Below are 21,421 nucleotides of genomic sequence, written 5' to 3'. Positions count from 1 at the left end.
TTCTTATAGCACAATATTATTTCATCATATACCACAACTTGTTCAGCCATTCTGTAATTGGTGGTCATTCCCTTAATTTCCAATTCTTTTCCACCACAAAAAAGAGTGCTCTAAATATTTTTCTACAAGTAGATCCTCTTTCTTTTTCTTTGATCTCTGAGGTATTGACCTAGTGGTGCTATTGCTGGGTGATAAGGTACACACAGTTTTATAGTCCTCTGAGCTTAGTTCCAAATTGCTCTCCAGAATGCTAAGACTAATTCACAACTCCACCAGCAATGCATTTGTGTTCCAATTTTTCTACATCCTCTCCAGCATTTGTCATTTTCCTTTCCTGTCATGTTAGCCACTCTGACAATTGTGAAGTGGTATCTCAGAGTTATTTTAATTTGCATCTTTCTAAGCAGTAGTGAGTTTAGAGCATTTTATTTTCATGTGACTATTGATAGCTTTGATTCCTTCTTCTGAAAACTGCTTGTTCATATCCTTTGACCATTTATCAACTGGGGAATGACTCTTATTTTTTATAAACTTGACTCAGTTCCCTATATATTTGAGAAATGGGGACTCTGTCAGAGGAACTAGTTGCCAGATTTCACTATCTACTATGCACTCCTCCACCTAGCTGCCATTGGCCTATGCCTAATTTCTTCCAAACTGCTTTTCAGTTTTAGAAACAATTTTTGTCAAAGTTTGACTTCTTACCCCCAAAAGCTTGGATCTTTGGGTTTATAAAAAACCAGATTACTATGATCATTTACTACTGTGTATTGTATACCTAATCTACTCTACTAGTCCATCACTCTATTTCTAAGCAAGTGTAGACTGTGTGGATGATTAGCATTTTGTAATATATTTTGAAATCTGAAACTGCTAGGCCACTTTAACATTTTTTATGATTCCTTTGTTGTTCTTGACCTTCTCTTCTTCCATATTAATTTTGTTATTATTTTTTCTAGCTCTATAAAATAATTCTTTGGTAGTTTGATTGGTATCGCACTGAATAAGTAAATTAACTTAGGTAGAATTGTTGTTTTTATTATATTGGCTTGACCTACCCAAGAGAAATTAATATTTCTCTATTTGTTTAGATCTGTCTTTATTTGCGTGAAAATTGTTCTGTAATGGTGTTTATATAATACCTTAGTTTGTCTAGGCAGGTAGACTCCCAAGTATTTTATATTGTCTGCAGTCATTTTCTCTTTCTATCTCTTCATGCTAGGTTTTGCTGGTAATATATAGGAATGTTGGTGATTTGTGTGAGTTTGTTTTATATCTTGCAAATTTGCTGAAGTTGCTCATTGTTTCAACTAATTTTTAGTTGATTTTCTAGGGTTCTCTAAGTATACCATTATATTGTCTGCAAAGAATGATAGTTTTGATTGTTAGTTGCCTATTTTTATTCCTTCAATATCATTTTCTTGTATTATCACTATAGCTAGCATTTATGATACAATATTGCATAATAGTGGTGATAATGGACATCTTCACTTCTGATTGTATTGGGAAGGCTTCAAGTTTATCCCCATTACAAATAATGCCTACTGATGGTTTTAGATAGATACTATTTATCATTTTGAGAAAAGTTCCATTGATTCCTATGCTTTCTAGTCTTTTAATAGGAATGGGTGTTATATTTTGTCAAAGTTTTTCTCTGAAATTATTGATATAATCATCTGATTTTTGATGTTATTGTTGTTGATATGGTCAATTATGCTGATAGCTTTTTCCTAATGTTGAATTAGCCTTACATTCCATTATAAATTCCAGTTGGTGATAGTGTATTATCTTAGTCATATGTTGCTATAATCTTCCAGTATTTTATTTAAAATTTTTTATTTAAGTTTTTTTATAAAAACTCATTTAAATTTTTATTTAAAAATTTTGCATCATTATTCATTAAGGAAACTGATCTATAGTTTTCTTTTTGTTTTTTTTCCTCCATGGTTAAGACTGCAAAACTATATTTGTGCCATAAAAGGAATTTGATAGGACTCTTCCTTCTTTACCTATTTTTTCCAGATAGTTTATATATTATTGGGCTTAATTGTTCCTTAAATGTTTGATAGAATTCACTTGTGAACCCATCTGGTCCTGGGGACTTTTTCCTCGGGAGCTCATTTATGACTTGTTCAATTTCTTTTACTGAGATAGGGTGATTTAAGCATTTTATTTCCTCTTCTACTATTCTGGACAATTTATATTTTGTAAATATTCATCTATTTCACTTAGATTGTCAGGTTTGCTGCCATATAATCAAGCAAAACAACTCCTGGTTGCTTTAATTTCATCTTCATTGAGGGTCAGCCCACATCTTTATAACAAAATTATTATGAGAGATGATAGCTAGGTGGTGCAGTAGACAGAGCACCAACCCTGGAGTCATGAAGACCTGAGTTCAAATCTGGCCTCAGACACTTATTAGCTGGGTGACTCTTGGCAAGTCACTTAGCCCAGTTTGCCTCAGTTTTCTCCTCTGTAAAATGAGCTGGAGAAGGAAATGGCAAACCCCTCTAGGATCTTTGCCAAGAAAACCCCAAATAGGATCACAAAGAGTCAGACATGACTGAAATGACTGAATAGCAAAATTATGGGAGACGGTCAAATCCTCTGCTAAAATCAAAATATGTTACACTTAGGGTGTTTCCCTGATGGTTATAGTAATCCTATCTAAAAAAGGAAATTGAATTAATTTGGCCTGGCTTATTCTCAACAAATCCATGTTGGCACCTAGTCCCCATCAAATTCTTTTTTCAATGTTCACATTGAACACTAAGCCACCTACTTAATAAAATGTTTCAGTATTTAGCCTAGGACAGATGTTAGCCTTACTAGTCTATAGGGTTCCAAATCTACTCTTTTTTCCTTATTGAAAATCAGGACATTTACCCATTTCGAGGTTTGATGTGCTCTTCTATTGTGGTTTTTCTTTTCAATTTTGTTACTGACAATGGCTCTGAAATAAGATTTTCAAGTTTACCCAGCACCCTGAAGGGTTGTTCATCTGGGCCCAGAGACCTTAATTCATTCACAGCAACAGTGTGTACTTTTCTTATATCTTACCTGCACTCAAATGCACACATGAACCTGTGAGCTCATGGATTTAGGAGTTCTCTCCAATAACATAGATCATAATAACAAATGTTTAGACAGTGCTATGGTAAGTGCTTTACAATTATTATCTCATTTGATCTCATAAGAACCCTGGGAAGTAGATGATATTATTGTCCTCATTTTACAGAAGAGGAAATCGAGGCAAACTGTGCTTAAGGGATTTGTCCAGGGTTTCATAGGTAGGAAATGCCTGAGGCTGGATTTGAACTCAGGTCTTCCAGATTCTAGGTCCAGTGCTCTAACCACTGCACCACTTAACTTCCTCACATCCAATCTACCCATGCTCATCCATCTTGAGGGACTCTTGTCCATCCCCTCCCATAAGTTCACCACATGAGCCCACCCAGTGGCCTAAAGGGTACTTAGTGGAGCATTCAGGCTGTTCATGTGTCATCCCTCATCCTCTACAAAGGACCAGTTCACCTCTTCCTATTATGCTTTTCCAGCAAAAGTTTAAGCAATGGGAAGTTGTCAGCATAGCAAAGAGGCCAAAAGAGCCCAGAAGCTACCTTAGAAAACTAACACTTGATCTTGCCAAGGGGAGAGACATGGCAGGCAAGGAAAAACAATGAAGGCTACAAGACCATTTTTAAAAGATATATTTATTTATTTTTAGTTTACAACATTCAGTTCCATAAGCTTTTGTGTTTTAAACTTTTCTCCCTTTTCCTCCCCTCTCCCCTCCCCAAGATGGCGTGCAATATGATATAGGCTCTACATATACAATCACATTAAACATATTTTCACATTAGTCATGTTGCAAGGAAGAATTATAATCAATGGAATGACCCATGAGAAAGAAGAAACAAAACAAAAAGAGAGAGCAAATAGTATGCTTCAATCTGTATTCAGACCCCATAATTCTTTCTCTGTATGTGTATAGCATTCTCTATCATGAGCCTTTTGGAGCTGTCTTAGAACCAAGGTTCTAAGGTTCTCTGCTGAGAAGAGCCGACAAGTCCATTAAAAAAAAATACATGAAAAATGCCAGTGAAAATTATAAGCAATATCACCCTATGAAATAATGACAAGGAGGGGCAAAAATAAATGAAGATGTCTAATTAATAAAAGAACATGAATGACCATCACAAAAGAAAGCTGATGATCCACACACAAGAAGTAGAGTAAGGGAAATCACTCAGGAGATAGATGGTCAGAAAAAGAGGTGGGTCTATCTAACTCAAGTGAAGAATAAGAAGAGGGTAGTCTAAGTGCTGGACTGACACTTCCAAAATGTGAAAAGATTTACTGAGAAAATTCTGATGAATTGGGTCAATTCTCAAAGGAAAATCTATGGGAGAGCTCAGGCAATAATTACATAGAATGAGAAAGCATGGTTCAAGCTAATCAAGAAATATTTATCAAATGTCTTCCACATGCCAGGCACTATGATAAGCTCTGGGTATACAAAGACAAAATGTAAAGCAGTCCCTGCCCTCAAGGAGTTTACATTCTAATGGAGGAGATAATTATATACATATAAATAAATACACAATGTATGCAAAATTAGTGTCAGGTAGTTTGGGGACAGAGTGCCCTAACAGCTAGGGGAAATCAGGAAAGGCTTCAAGGAAGGTGGTTCTTGTTCTGAGTCTTGAAGGAAACAAAGGGCTACAAGATATGCAAGTGAGGAGAGATGCCATTCTAGACATGGGGGGCAGCAAGGACAAAGGCATTGCAATGGGAGGTAGAGTGCCATATGTATTCTATTGCATAAATAAATGCTCCCTCTATCAACGTGCAGATCAGAATGTGTACCAGTATGGTTGGATGGAGAGGATTAATATGTCAGAAGACTAGAAAGATAAACAAAGGCTAGGTTGGGATGAGATTTAACTGTCAAACAGAAGATTTTATATCACATCCACTGGAGGTTATTGTGGGGGTATAGGAGGCAGATGATCATATCTGTACTTTGGGGAATTACTTTGCTAGATCTGGGGAATTAATTGCAATGAGAGAGGCTGGAGGTGGGGAGACCAAATAGAAAGCTATTGGAATAGTCCAAGTAAAGGTATTAATGACCTAAACTAAGGTTGTGGCTGTGTAGGTGGAGAGGAGAAGACATATACAAGAGGTGTTGTGGAGATATAAACAATGAGATTTGGTAGCAGACTGTATATAGTGGGTGAGTGAGGAGGGCTTGAGAATGATCCTGTGTTTATGAACAGTGGTAACTGAGAGGATGGTCGTTGCCTGGATATTAACAGGGAACTTTGGAAGGAGGATAAGTTTGAGTACAAAGACAATTTTTGGTCATGTTGAGTTTGACACATCAATGGGACATGTGTAGTTTGTGAAACAGGATTGGAGCTCAGAAGAGACACTCAGATCAGACATAAATATCTGGGAATCATCTGCATAGCAATGATAATTGAATCCATGAGAGCTTGTGAGATTACTAGTTGAGAGAATGTAGAAGGAGAAGGGAAGAAGATCAAGGACAATGCTTTGGGAAAAGCATGCCCAAAGCTCAAGCAATGTTTATAAAGTAATACAGGGGTGTGCTGATAAATGTTTAACAATCAGGCTTTCCAAAGGGGGAAAAATATGTATACACACATTAAAGTTTAATTTGTATTATTAATACTAGACAATTAACAAAACAAAAAAATCAAGCCCTAATTTGTAGCATTTGCTGGTTTCCAAAGTATAAATGCTCACACTGAAAAAAAAATTTTTTTTAAGCAATCTGGGTTAAGTAACTTGCTCAAGGTTACATAGCCAGTTATTTCTGGATGTGGTGCTAAGTATCTGAGCCCGGATTCGATCCCTAGGTCATCCCGACACAGGAGCCAGTGCTCTTACTCGCTGTGCTACCTGGCCGCCTCTCACACTGAAAATTTAACAATTAGCTCTCCAAAGCCTTAGAGTTAGCTCCAGCACACCTCTGAATGAAAGGAAATAATGTGAAATAAGGCTAGAAAGGCCGATTATGGAAGATCTCTGATGCCAGGCTAAGGGGTTCGTCTGTAATCCCAAATGTAACAGAGATCCACTGCAGTATTTCAACAGGGGGAGGAAATGGTCAGACCTATTTCTGCAGAAGACTATGCCAGTGGCTGAGCAAGGAAAGGATAGATAATGTGGGGAAGGAGACTGGAGTCAGAGAAGCCAGTTAAGAAGCTATTGCAAGTCTAAGCTGTGGTTGTGGGTTATCTTTGTTCTCAAAGAGGACCATGTCATCAGGGAGATGATGACATGACTTGCAATTGACTTTAATTTGAGTGAGGGAGGATTGTGCAAGGTCACCAGCCTCACTTTCTCCTCCAAAGTCATCTGGGTCCCGTGGCCAGATATTGATCAGGACAACTGGAAAAGGCCTAGGATACTGTTAAGCTAAGGTCTTTTCAAGTTCTCACTCTGAGTGAGGCAATACCCATTCAGTGAACAGGTCTCTTTAAGAAATGAGTCAAGGAATGGCCCCTTTAATAAGAAAAAAATTAGACTAGGAGGTGAGAGGTGATAAAGGGTCTGATTTCAGGTGGTGACTGTAGTCATGGAGAAGATTGGGAAAGTGGACTTTGTCACCCATAACCTATGCAATTTGTATACAGGCTGTCCCAAAAGTATTGGTGCAAACTTAAACTAGTAAAGCTTCCAGCTGTACTCAGACTTTTGGGACACTCTGTATAAACATCAGAGGTCTTAAGTGTTACATAGAATCCTAGGATATAGTATTGGAAATGAAGAGGTCATCTAGCCCAGACATTTATAAGGAAAATTAAGTTCAAATTGGTATTAGACAGAGGAACCAGGATTTGAACTCTATTCTAACACCAAGTCTAGTGCTCCATCTACCACACTATCCTGTCTCAACAAAAATGGGTATCACTGATGCCCCATTGCCCTGATACTTTCACCTGAAAATCATCAGGTGTCTCCTCTTCTCTGCAGCTTCTTTCTGTCATACATACTGCTCTGCATGTTATATAGTTTTACAATTTCGCCTGGGTGTTTTCTTTCTCCCTCCATTTCAGAAGACAGTTTAAAGAGCTCATTGGGTTTCCTGCCAAACACATTCTTCCCAATCCTCATGAGATGCACTTTGTCCCATGCCAAAAGCCAGCCCATCCTTCTGGTATCACAAGCCATGGTCCAGGAAACCATATGCTGTACTGCAACATCATCTGCATAACCAGCTGTTCATGTCCCATAGCTTCTTTTCTTCTCTACACTCATGACCGGAAGAAGACATAAAAATACCACCTGTGATTTGAAGTCACTTAGTTTCCTACCCAGGGCTTTAAATTCTCTATGGAAGTATTTCATGTTTCCCCTGTCTATATTATTTATTCCCACGTGAATCAGCAGAAATTATTAGCACTGCAATTCAGCACACAATTTTTAAGTACTTAATGGTAAATAGCATTTATGTACTGCTCACAGCAAACCTAGTGGGTAAGTTCTACAGGTGTTACTATCCCTACATTGCAGATGAAGAAATGAGACTCAGAAAGACAAAATGGTCAAAGTGGTGACCCCATGGTCACAAAGATTAATAATAATAATAGTAGTGGTAGTAATAGTAGTAGTAACAACTAACATTTCTATAATGCTTTAAGGTTTGTAAAAATGATTTACAAATATTATCTCATTTTATCTTCACAACAACCCTGGGAAGTAGGTGCTATTATAATACTCATTTTACAGAAGGGGAAACTGAGAGAGGTTAAGTGAATTGCCCAGGATCACACTAGCTAATAAGTGTCCTAGGCAAGATTTGAACTCAGGTCATCCTGAGTGATACAGCAATACTAGATTGTGGAGCATCTTGAAAGAGAGGCTAAGGAGTCTGACCTTGATTCCAAAGATAATAGGGGAGCCTATTAAAAAGTTGCAAACCAGATTTGTGTATAAAGTATATCAGGCTGGTAGTTGTGAGATAAATGAATCAGAGGAGAGAAAGTGGAAGTGAGAAGACCTGTCAGAAAACTATTGCAATTGTCCATGTTCATTTGGTAACAGTGAGTAAAGTGTGTAAAGAAAAGAGTGAATAAAGAGGAAAAGGTAGATGTGACAAGCAAAACTGGAAAGTTACCAAATGTGGTTCGGAGGAGAAAGCTACAAGAAGAAGAGGAAAAGTTTGGAAGAGGGAAGGGTCAAAGATAACCAAGAGGTTTTAAACCTTGGACATTAAGTGCCTTTACAGGAAGAATGAAGTCAGAAAGAGCAGGTTTTGTGGAGAAAGGGAATAAATTTGGTTTAGGACATGTTGAGGGATGCTTGGGAGAATATCCAGGTGGAGAGACCCTTTAGGCAATTTAAGATGGAGCTCTGGGGGTCAGAAGAGGGATCAGATCTAGAGATCCAGATTTTAGATCTGTCTAGATTGAGGTAAGAGTTCAAACCATGAGAGCAATTGAGTTTGCCAAGGGGTAGAAGAAAAGGCAGCCAAGGATAGAATCTTGGGCAACATTCCCCTTAATGGGAAGGGAAGAAAAGGTATAGCCAACAAAGGAGAAAGCAAAGTGGTTTAAAACGTAAGAGAACTAGGAGAGTGTGTTGTCTTGGATGCCACAAGACCACATCAATCAATTAATCTGATGATTTTTTGGCAAGTTCTCAATCACATCTTGAATGATTGCCCCAGAAAGACAGTGCATCTCCTGATTGGTCCCAGAATCACAGAACTGTAAGCCTGGAGGACAGAAGACCTGTGGAGGCATGACCATTGTTTTCATGGACTTAAAGGGGTGTTACACGGAAAAAGGATTAAACTAGTTTTGCTTGGCCCCAGAGGGCAAAACTGGAAGCAATGGTTAGGAGGTTGTAAAGAAACAAATTTAGACAAGATGAAAAATTTTCTAATGATTAGAGTTGCCCAAAAGTGGGATGGGCTGCCTCAGGAAATAAGTGGATTCCCCCTCCCTGGAAGTCTTCAAGCAAATGCTGGATGACCACTTGATTAGGCTTGCTACAGAAGGCATCCATATTCAGGAATGGGTCCCTTCCAGTTCTGAAATTCTGCTTCTCTGAATGTTAAAGCTGGGAGAGACCTTCAAGTCCATATTGTCTAAGGTCAATACATGATTTGCATCTTTACCCTTCAGTAAATAATTACCAATCATTCAAATGTATCTCACCTCCTCCTAAAGGTGAAGGATATCTACCACCCATGAATTTTCTTTCCAGTTCCATGGATCTTGGAATAGGATTTCCTCAGTATCCAGACTCACTCTTCAAAAGAAGAGTCAGGTACAGGGGCAGCTAGGTGGTGCAGTGAATAGAGCGCTGACCTTGAAATCAGAAAGACGAGTTCAAATCTAGCCTCAGACACTGGACACTTAACTAGCTGTGTAACCTTGGGCAAGTCACTTAACCCCAATTGCCTTGCCTTTCCCCCTCCAAAAAAAGAAAAAAGATAAGAAGAGTCATGTACCTGTTGTAGTTTCCCACCTCCCCTACACACATACACACACACACATACACACACACACACACACACAAAACCTCTTTCCTTTCTGTGTCACATTCTTCTATTTTTGATATTGATGAGTCAAGAAACAAGACAACTCTGGGAAAATGGAGAATTGTCATCACTCTTCCCAAGACATATATGTCAACAGCACAGAATCAGGAAGTCTGGATTATAGAACAGACTTTTCTTTTTGGAAAGTAAAAAACAACAAGTCAAATTGAAAGCCATGAAAATTATTACATATATACAGATGACTCCCAGAGCCATATATCTTACAGCCCTGTCTCTCTTCTAAGCTCCAATCCCACATCAATAACTGCCTGCTAGGCTACATATGTGCATCTCAAACTTAACTTGTTGAAAATGAACTTATATTTCTCCCCAAACCTGTTTACTCCTAACTTCTCTCTCCCTCTCTCTTCCTCCTCTCTCTCAATAGATATATCTATGTCTATATCTATCTATCTATTATAGATATAAATAGATTTTTTTTTCAGGTCAAGACCATCACTATCCTTCCAGTTCCTCAGGTTTACAACTTGGACTTATCCTCAATTCTTCCTTTTTCATTCCCCAAATCCAGTCTTGTCAATTTTACTTCCACATTTCTCCCATCTCTTCCCTTCCCTCCACTCATGTGGCCTCCAGCCTGGGTCAGGCCCTTGTTACCTCTCATCCGGACTGCTACAATAGCCTCCTGATTGGTTCCCCTAATTCCAGTCTCTCCCCTTTCTTTTCTATACTCTCCTCCAAACAGCAGCCAAACCAATATTCCTAAAGCACATGTTCTTTCCCTCTTCAAGAAACTTTAGTGAATAAAATATGCCTCTCATCACAACAGGCTGGTGGGGAACTGTGGGGTCAGAAGATTGTGTACATCAGTAGATGGCATCAGTGTATTCAGTGCTTTTGCTTAATCTTTTTCCTTGTCACAAGGGCAGGTTCAAACTAGAGAGTTTCATCTCTCAGGGGTTACTGGGACACAAAGACAACAGTCTTCAATAAAACTTCTTTTAAAAAGAAGAAACAGCTTGTGTCGCTCCATATTGCCTCTAGGATAAAAGGAAAACTTGTCTGTTGGGCATTTAAAGTCTTTCACAATCGGCTCCAGCCCATTTTTCCAGGATTATTTCACGTCTCCCCCTCATACACTCTACAGTCTAGACAACTGGCTTACTTGCTGTTTCCCGTACATTTTATTTCCCATCTCCATGCTTTCGCACAAGTTGTGTTCCATGCCTGGAATGCTTTCCCTCCACACATCCCTTAGTTCCCTTCAAGACGCAGTTTGGGGGCTTCTTCCTACATGAGGCTATTTCTGTCTCCATTCCTCCCCCAATTTTGTTATCCTCCCACCACAAAATATTTACTTTTTAATTTATTTTATATATGTTGTATTTACTTATCAGTGTGTGTTCTGTGGGACAGTTAGGTGGCACAGTAGATAGTGTGCTGGGCCTGGAGTCAGACCTGAGTTCAAATCTGGCCTCATACACTTACTAGTTCTATGACTTTGGGCAAGTCATTTAACCCACTTTGTCTCAGTTCCTCATCTGTAACATGAGCTGGAGAAGAAATGGCAAAGCTACTCCAGGATCTTTGTTAAGAAAACCACAAATATGAATAGAGCACCAGCCCTGGAGTCAGGAGCACCTGAGTTCAAATTCAGCCTCAGACACTTAACACTTACTAGCCATGTGACCTTGGGCAAGTCACTTAACCCCAATTACCCTGCCCTCTCCCCTCCAAAAAAAAGGCAAAAAAAAACCTCAAATAGGGTCACAGAGAGTTAGATATAACTGAAACTAGTGAACATCAACAAAAGTATATGTTCTATTCTACCAGTAAAATATAAATTGTCTGAGGTCAGGGACTATTTTTTTTTTTGTTGTTTTATATCTCCAGGACCTTGTACAGTGCCCAGTATATAGTTGATCCTTACTATAGTTGTTGAATGGATGAGAATTCTCAGGACTATGAATCTTGAGTGGAGTCTCTCTGGGCCTTTGACTCCCAAGGAAAAGCCCAAGATAAATGCTATCGTAAGAAACCAGGGACATCCAGAGAAGAAGCAAGAGATCCACATAAGCTATCTGGGGTACTCTGAATCAACTGTCTTTACCAGCTGTGTGTGCTTGCATTCCTAACATACGGATTCCATTGCTCTGGCAGAGTACCCAGCTCTAAGAAAGTGCTGAGAGACAGTGGGCTGGAGTTTTATTTTTGGACTTTGCCAAATCAAAACTATCTGGAAAAATGGTGGGATCTGGTGTGCTAAAATCCAGACTCCTTCAGGTTGTCCTAACTCTGTTTCTAAGTAATTCAGTCTGAAGCTGGGAGGAGCCCCATCTCCCCACGCAGGCTGGAACACACAAACACACTCATACACAGCCCTCTCTAATAGAACAGTTCGTTGCCCAAGGACAGACATGGCTACTCCTTCAGCTCTTCACATGGGGATTCTTTCTCCCAGAAGTTAACCTGTGGATCATGGGCGTGGCTCCCCCTCCTACCCTCTTGAGGAACAAATAGAACTAAGAAAAGGACTGGAGAAAGAAGATGTGAGAAAACTAAGGGACCAGGTGACAGAGAGAAACTGTATCAACACTTCCTGTTAACCCCAGGCTGCCAGAGGATAAGAGAGACTCCTATCCTTGGAATGGTTATTTAGAAATCTGAGTAATGAGGATCTTCCTTCCTCCAGGTTGCTTAGTTGATAGTTAAAAAGTGCTGGTGTGTATACCTGCTCCTCACTTCTGAAGCAGACCCCCTAAATTCTTCGCCCTAATCTTAGCACATAATAGCATTTAACATCTTTTGGAGGTGTGCAAATCGTTTTACAAACATTACCACACTTAATCCTAAAAACAACCTTTTAAGATAGGAACTACTATTTTCACCCATTTTATACTTGTAATGAGAGATGAGAGATGAAATGGTTGCCCAGAGCCAGAAAGCTCAAGAGTGTGGAGCAGGATTTGAGCTCAGCATTTCCTAGCTTCACGTTCAGCCCTCTATTCATTGTGCTTTCTAAGTGGCCCCACACCACACTGTTTCCTGATTGCTTGACCACCTGCTTTGTGCTAACATAAGATCAGGAAACTAGAGTAGACCTCAGAGGCCATCTAGCTCAACCTTTGCATTTGACAGACAAGGAAACTGAGGAAGATTAAACAACTGGCCCAAAGTCACACTGGTAGTATCAAAGGGAAGATTTGAATCCAGGACCTCTATCCATAGAGACGGTGCCCTATACTAAGCTACATCCTTGCTGCTGCCTGTTGTTAATTGCGGAGGAGGAGGAAGAAGGGCAGGAAGAAGGAGCAATTACCTGTTTTCTTTCTCTTTTCTGTCGTCATTTTCCCTTACTGTACTCCCAAGTTGTAAGTTTCTCTGACTGAGTCTGCAGAATTCCTCCCAATCTCCTATCAGTCCTGGGCGAGTGATGCCAGAGCCCAAACGAACTATTTGTGTGTCCCGGGAAAAGCTTGAAAAGTCAGTTCCCTACTCCTCTGTGTTAATGTCCAGTCGAGGTTTGGGTCTTTCCTTGATAATGCTGTGTCCCTTATATAATACTTAAAAGCTTGAAAGCTATTTTTTATACATTACTTCTTTGACACAACAACTCTCTGAGGTATGGTAAGTGCTATTTTTATCTCCATTGTACAGATGAGAAAACTGAGGAACAGGATGTTGTGACTAGTCTAGGGGTCTTAAGTAGTAGGTCTTAAGTCTTGAGTAGAGAGATTCGAACATATCTTTTTTTTTTTTTTTTGCTTTTTGGAGGGCAATTGGGGTTAAGTGACTTGCCCAAGGTCACATGTATAGTTTTGTGTTAAGTGTCTGAGGCCATATTGGAACTCAAGGTCCTCCTGACTCCTGGGCCAGTGCTCTCTTCACTGCACCACCTAGCCACCCCTCGAACATGTCTTCTTAATTCCAAGTACAGGGTTCTTTCCACTTCACTGTGCTCACATTTACTATGACACATGAGATACGTTTCATCACGAGATAAATACCTCTAGGCCATAGTAGGAAGTAGAATTTTCTAGTATTAAAATTACACACACTTATAGAAACTTTCATAGGTTTAAGAGCTGGAAGAAACCTCAGATATCATCTAGTCCAACCTCAATTTACAAACATGAAACTGAAACATTACGTGGGTTGCCTCTGCCCTAACATGATGCAGATAATAAATGGCAGAAATGGGGCTTGAACCCAGCTTCTCTGGATCCAAAGTATCATTATGCGGTGATATGTGTGCATGTATGTGTTTATTATATATGTATATGTATATGTGTACGCACATATGTGCGTGTATATTTCACCCCAGACAGGTAACTATCCTACTGCTCTCGTCTGACCAGGAGTTAAAGGCAATGTGAAATAGCAGACAGACCACTAGACTTGAATTCAGGTGAATGTGGGTTTAAATCCTACCTTGGACACTTATTAACTACATGATCCTGGATAAGTCACTTAGCTCTCTCCCTCATTTTCCTCATCTGTAAAATAAAGAGGGTGTCTCCATGACCTATAAGATCTCTTCTAGCCCTAAATGTAGATCCTTTGGGTTTTATGTGAGACTGCTGGATGTCATGGTAGCTCCCCTCCAGATTCAAAGTCCTTTTATCTAAAAATGTTCCTTAAGCATTCCAATTTTTCCCATTCATTCAACAAACATTTACTAAGGAAGGCAATAAATATTTATTAAACACCTACTATGTGACAGGCTTGTTAAAGGTGTCTAATGTGCACCAAGTATAAAAGGGAAGGAAAAGTAGAAGGAGGAGGAGATGGAGGAGGAGGGCACAGGAAGAGGGAGAGGGAGGAGGAAGGGAATGACAGCTAACATCTATGCAGCACTTCAAGGTTTGCACAGCGATTTACAAACGTTATCTTTTTTTGGTCCTTATAACTCTGTGAAGTAAATGCTATCATTATTCCCATTTTATAGGTGACTATCCAGAGGAAGAAAACCTCAACAATGGAGATCCTCGAGTTCATGCTATATGAAAATCGATCAAGGAAACTGAATTTTGGGGGAAAAGGGTAGAAGATTCAAAGGGGCAGATCTAGTTATGATGCCTTACAATGAAGAGCTGTCAAAACATAGGATAGGCTGCCTTGGGATATACAATTGTAGTGGTGGCAGCATTTGCTTTCCCCCTGCAGTGGCTGCCTCATCCCTGGTCCTACCACTGCCCTGCTCTCTCCATTGCTACCAGCAGTAGCCAGGACCTCGGTTAACACAGAAACCTCTTGATGTCCCAGGATAGCCTCTTCCACAATACCCTGAGTCCCCTTGTCCTGTCCTCAATTTGTGCATTTGCAAAACTCTCTAGTTATGATGCTGCATGAATATAACAGAATCATAGTGAGTCATAAGGAAGGATGAATATGAAAAATTCTGAGAAACAAAGAAAGACACATGAAGTACTACAGAGTGAACAAAGAAGAGCTAAAAACCCCAGAGGTGAGGACAGCAATGCACACAACGATCACAGCTCTGTCAATGAAGACAATATTGAACACCAACAAAATTCAAATCAAAGCCACTGGTACCATTGACTTAGTAACTTAGGAAGTCTAGACCACCAAAGATAAAGTAGTATTACTATTAGTGCAATTGCTCTTGTGTTATTTCACCTTTTTTCAGAGAGAAAACATGATGGGTGTTTCAAGGACTTTCTGTGATGTGCTAGAACAAAATCTATTTTTGAGAAGTCTTTTAAGTGGTTGCTTGGTTGTTGTCCTTAGTTCTCAAAGAAGACCAAAATGACATCACTATGTGTCAAAGTACAGTGTGTCCAAGTATGGGCACAGTTTTGCTCTAAGTTAGTAGAGTTTTAGTTTGATTTTTAGTTTTAGTTTTAATTTAGTTTTAGTTTTAATTTGAAGTATTAAAAGAACAATGTAAAAAATTCCTCTGGAAGTCAGTGACAAAAGGCCTTATGTCTGGGTGGGGAAGCTAGCTGGCACAACGAATAGAGTGCCAGGTCTGGAGTTAGGAAGATTCATCTTCCTGAGTTCAAATCTGGCTTCAGACACTTACTAGCTGTGTGATCCTGGGCAAGTCACTTAACTTTGCCTCAGTTTCCTTATCTGCAAAATAAACTGGGGAAGGAAATGGCAAACCATTCCAATATCTTTGCCGAAAAAATCCCAAAAGGGGTCATGAAAAATCGGATACATCTGAAACGACTCAACGACAACAAATATGTCTAGGTACAAAGGTGGTGGTCTATGGGCACAGAATGTTATATACACGAACGGGTACTTTAGTTGTATTGATTAATTTTGTCCATGTGTTTTTAATTGTTATGAGGAAAGGCTTTATGAAAGGGAAAAAAGAGAAGTGAATATAGTATTTTTAAAAGGCAACAATAAAACTTTTTTTTTCTTTCCAAATCTCTTTGGGAGGGGAAAGAGGTAAGGCAGCCTAAACCAGAGGACCATGGGATACATTACTCATTTTGGCTGGTCACTCCACACTGAGCCACTGAACACTGAATGGGCGATGTGTTGTCAGGAAACGATGAGGAAGATGCCATTCCATCTCCCATCTCACCGCAGCCGAAAGAGGTTCCCCAAGGGAATATTTTTAGTTTGACAAATGCAAGCTTGCGCCCGAGGACAGAAGGGATTAAGGCAGTCTGACATTCCCAGAGACCACCGGGAGATGATGACTCAGATAGCCAGGGCTCAGGCAGGGCTCCTGGAGCCATTCCTGCTGCCTGGCTCCGAGGGCTCGCTTCCACTCCTCCTGCTTCTGCGAAGCTTGACACACTGGGAGGGGGAAGCCTGCCAGGGAAGCAACTCGACTCCGTTCATCTTTCCGCAGTCACATTGTTGGACTGCGTGGTAGGAGGATCAAAGGGGCCGCTTCCCCTGCTTTCCCTCAGCAAGTGAGGCTTCCCCGCCCCATTGCATGAGACGCTCCCACCTCACAGAGGCGATGTCTACGACAGAATTAACCAATAGCCTGCTATAGTCAGTTCAGTGAAAGGAATAAATCCGTTTCAGGGTGAATCAAGGGAAAGAGACGGGAGAGGAGGCATTATAGAGATCCTTTGGTGATGAAGAAACCGCAGAATTAGAGCCGCCACATGGTGTGGTGGAAAGCGTACAAGGCAACGAGTCAAGCGATCTGGTCTCTGGTTCCAGCTCTGCCACTAATTTATTTGGGGTCGCATCTGGCCAAAACACCTGGGGCAGTTAGGTGGTGCAGTGGACAGAGCCGGACCTGGAGTCTGGAAGACTCTTCTTGAGTTCAAGTCTGGCTTCAGAAACTTACTAGTTGTGTGACCCTGGTCAAGTCACTTCACCTTGTTTGCCTCAGTTTTCTCATCGGTAAAATGAGCTAGAGAAGGAAACTGTAAACTGGTATCTCTGCCAAGAAACCCCAAATGGTTTCACAAAGAGTCAGATAAGACTGAACAATAACAACTAAACCAAAACACATTATCTCTTTTAGCCTGAGTTTCTTCACCCACCTATAAAACACAAAGGTGAGACTAGATCAGGGTTTTTAAACTTTTTTTGTGTTGTGAACTTCTTTGACAATCCAGTGAAGCCTATGGATCCCTTCTTGGGATAATTTTTTTTAATATCCAAAATTAAAGGAAATGTTAAATTTCAGTTAGAAGAATTTTAGTAAAAGAAAATACAGATATTTTTTTCTTATCCAAGTTCATAGATCCCCCCTTGAAATCTATCCATAGACCCAAAGTTAATAACTATTGGACTAGATGATCTCTAAGGTATATCTATAACTAAGCAATAGAGCAAGCCTCCTGATCCATGCCTGGGCAAGTGGCAGAAATCTTTCCTTCAACAAAGGGCGGGGAGAGGGCTGAGACTGGGAGGGGAAATAGAAAAAGCATTGTAGAGAGGGCTGAGGTGCTATCTGGAATCTTCCCATTTTAACTAATTATGATTGCTTTTTAAGAGTTTAAATGCTATTTCTTGGCACTGAAGGAATACAATTGCTATCAGCATCTTCCAAATTCAGTGTCCTGGAACAAATTCTCAGATACTCCACCTTAGTCATGACTCTGTTATAATGTCCCTTACAACCCTATGGTTGAACTAGTAGATTACATGTTTGTTTTATTTTTCAAGTAACTGGGTCTTTACCCTCCTAGAGAAACCCAAGAGCTGGAGCCACCATTGAATTCTGCTCTAGATGGTTTTAGTCTAAACACCTTCAGGCTTTCACATCAAAGGAGCCCTGTTGTCAACATAATCACAGAAGATAGCATCTCCAGATCTAAGAATCAGAAAAGCAAAAAGCCTGAAAACTCTGACAGTCTCCAGCTATCTGTTATCATTGGTACAGCCAAACCCAGATTTCTAACTCGGGTATAGGTCATTCTAAATAAATCAATTCACAGGAATGCGACATTTATGAAGTGAAGAATGACACCGGTTTCCGAGAAGGCTATCCTTATCCCTTCCCACACACTGTGTACTTCAAAGGAGCAGTAAGCAATCGCTAGGCCAAATTCCGACCCAGGCAACTCCAGGCCAAGCTGATCATGTTTGCCTTTGGCAATGCTCTGACTCAGACCCAGCCTCTGTACCAGCTCAGGTGTTAGAACAGCCTATGGTCTTACAGAACATTGGAACAAACTAACAGGTGTTTTAGTTCATGACGTGAAAGAACCACATTTGTAGCGTCTCTATCAGCATTCTCCACATCTGGTCATCCAAAGAAAGGTTTTTGTACAACATTCCGGATTGATGACTGGCCAAAGATTTTCAGGGATTTAGCCATACATTTGCATGGCCTGAGCTGCACACCCTCTCAGCATCACTCAGACTGTCCCTATTCCTTCCTCTGAAAACCCCCATGTAAACACAGCATCAGCACTTGGTTTCTGCCAGGAGCCCTGGTCCATGTCTGAATTCTGCTCCTAGCAGAGAATAAAGAGTTATTTAAATCCTCTGCCCTTGTCAGACCTCATCTAGGGTATTGTGTTCAGTTCTGGACACCATGATTTAAGAAGGAAATTGACAAGCTGGAGACGGTCCAGAGGAGGGCAGAGAGGAGAGGGATGAGTCTCAAATCCATATCATATCAGAATAGATTGAAGGAAGTGGGAATGTTTAGCCTGGGGAAAACCAGACTCAGGGGGGACTGGGTAGCTGTCTTCAAGTATTTGAAGGGCTGTCATGTGAAGAAGGGATTAGGCTTGTTATGTTTGGCCCCAGAGGGCAGAACCAGGAACAATGCAGGGAAGCTGCAAAGAAGCCAATTTAGGCTTCATGTCAGGGAAAACTTCCTAACAATTAGAGCTGTCTAAAAATGGAACGAATTTCCTGGAGAGGTGGTGGGTTCACCCTCCTTGGAGGTCTTTAAGCAAAGACTGAATGACAACTTGTCGGTATATTGTAATGAGGATTCTTTCATGTATAGGTTGGACAAGATGCCCATTTAACTCTCAAATTCTGTGCTTCTGTGAAATAAACTAATTCATAAAAAAAATTTCAAAAAACATTTACTAATCACCTAGAAGTCAAGCATCATACTAGGTAGAAAATGAACGGCATGATCCCTGCCTTCAGAAAGCTTTCAGTCTGGTGCAAAGTTCCATTCAACGACTCTTAGCAAGCATCTACTATATGAAAGGCCCTGCAAGTAGGGACAGAAACCAGGTGAGAATATACAAAGCCAAAAGCAAAACAATCCCCGATTTCTAGGCATTTTCAAACTAATGGGAGAATACAACATTACACAGATAAGTAAATATAGGATGATTTGAAGAATGAAACCAGTAATGACTGGGGTAATCAGGGAAGTTATATAAAACTATAATATAAAAATATCTTTTACTTCCAGAAGGTGAAAACTCAAGAACTTCAAAAGCACCACATTAGGTCCTAGATGCACCATAAAGAAAATGAAGAATGGAGGGAGGAGGTGGAAGGGGGTGGGGAGTTGACTTTCAAATAGATTTGATGCTTAATAGAAAAAAAAAAAGACAACCTGAAGAGTCATTCTCCAATAAAGAGGGGATCAAAATATATGAGCAATCAATTTCCAAATGGAAAATTACAAACTCTAAAAGGAAAACGTGTTTCAAAATGCTAAAAATTAATGAATAAGAGAAATCAAAATGACAATTGTGAGGTTTTATATCAGGTCCCCAAAATTGGCAAGAATGACAGGAAATGGAAATGGTCAATGTTGGTGGAGCTATGGGTCAACAGGCAAACAAAGGCACTGTTGATTGTGGTTTGAACTGGTCCAACCATCCTAGACAATAATTTGGAATTATTTAAGAAAGGTGACTAAACCCTGACCCAAAGATGCCACTAGTGGGAATATTCTCAGATGTCAAAGACAGAAGTTCCAATTTTTAGCAAAATATTCAAAGCATCCTTCACTTTTTGTGCTTCAAAGAACTGGAAATAAAATGGGTGCTCATCAGTTAAAGAATGACTGAATAAGCTGTAGTTGATAATAATAATAACTAGCATTTTTACAATGTTTTAAGGTTTGCAAAGCATTTTACAATTATATCATTTGAACCTCAAAACAACCCTGAGAGGTAGGTGTTATTGTTATCCCCATATGACAGATGAAGAAACTGTGGAAGATAAACAATAAGTGACTTGCCTGAGGTCACACAGCTAGTAAAAATCTGAATCCATGCTTGAATTCAGATCTTCCCAACTCCAGGTCTCACTAGACCTCCAATCATTGTACCACCTAGCTCTCTATATGTAGATGAATGTGACAAATGTTCTCATAAGATGACAAATATGAAAAATTCAGAGACACGTGAGGATTTGTATGAACTGATGCAGAGCAAAAGAAACAGAACTTGAAAAACAATACACACAACAGGGGATAGGTTTCATTGACAGAACTTCACCAAAAATTATTTTCTTGGCTTATACTCTGGGGAGGTGTAATGGGAATGCAAATTTGGAAGATCTTCCCTGCCCCTAGGCTAAAATGCACCTGAAGCCTGGGGAGGGAGGCTTGTTTTTCAGTAGATACTTCTTGATTGGCCAGTGAGTCAATAAGGTTGTTACATTCTCTGAGCCAGGAGAAGGCTATATAAGCCCTGATGTGTAGCTTTGTTTTGGGACTCACTTTGAGAAGTGTTCTGTGATTTGATCTGAATTCTGGGAAGCCGTTGTTGAGAGTCCCCCGGCTTTGAAAAACCCAGATGTTGATTGGGTATGGATGTAATGGCTGGACAGTTTGGAAAGCTGTCTACTTGATCTGTTTCTGTCTTGATAATTCTGCCTGTATACTTTGAAGTTCGGGGTGCTGACCTTTTTGCCCTGAACGAGGTAAACGATATATGGTCTGACTGATTAAAGTAAGCTTGTTAACCCATTTTGAGTTGCTTTCCGTTATCAAAGCAGATCCAAGAACCTGTATTGGCGGCAAACCCTGAGGACGCTTGGGGTGCTTGCTGCTACAGGAGGGCAGATCATAGAGGGTAATCAACTTTTTTGTTGAACAGTAAAAGTGACCTTAGGATCATAGAAACAGAATTCTAAGTCTAGAGATGGAAAAAACTTGTGAAGCTAAATTTGGCTGCATATAGACCTTTACTTTTTACTTTTCTTCTGGAGTTCTATAGGTAGGGATAGGACCAAGGGTGAGAGAAGGAAATAAATCAATCAATAAACAGTCATTAAACACCTACTATATGTCAGGCACTATGTAAAGCAATGGAGATACAAAAAAAGGTAAAATACAGTCCCTGCCCTCAAGGAGTTTACAATCTATTCTCCCTGCTCAGGAGCCATTAATGAGTAGAAACTTTGTGATCTTGACCACTAAGCCTAGAAGGAAGGTTCTGGACTGCTTTTTGATTTTCTATTTCTGAGCAAGTACTTTGCATCTTCTCTATTTTC

The 21,421-nt window shown here is 39.9% G+C and overlaps 1 long non-coding RNA gene across 1 annotated transcript in view; it reads left to right on the top strand.

The window, feature by feature from the left end:
* The window catches only part of LOC138145759 (uncharacterized), a 44,334-nt gene extending 28,385 nt beyond the window's left edge, over positions 1 to 15,949 (top strand). The window contains exon 2 of the long non-coding RNA XR_011164304.1: positions 14,496 to 15,949. This is a non-coding gene — a long non-coding RNA (uncharacterized lncRNA). The remainder of the gene's footprint in view (positions 1 to 14,495) is intronic.
* Positions 15,950 to 21,421: the final 5,472 nt, after the last annotated feature.

The sequence above is a fragment of the Petaurus breviceps genome, unplaced genomic scaffold, assembly GCF_028583685.1.
Source record: "Petaurus breviceps papuanus isolate PSGF00001 unplaced genomic scaffold, PetGlider_PUasm1.0 90750, whole genome shotgun sequence".
Classification (NCBI taxonomy): domain Eukaryota; kingdom Metazoa; phylum Chordata; class Mammalia; order Diprotodontia; family Petauridae; genus Petaurus; species Petaurus breviceps.
This window is presented reverse-complemented; position numbering and strand designations above follow the sequence as displayed.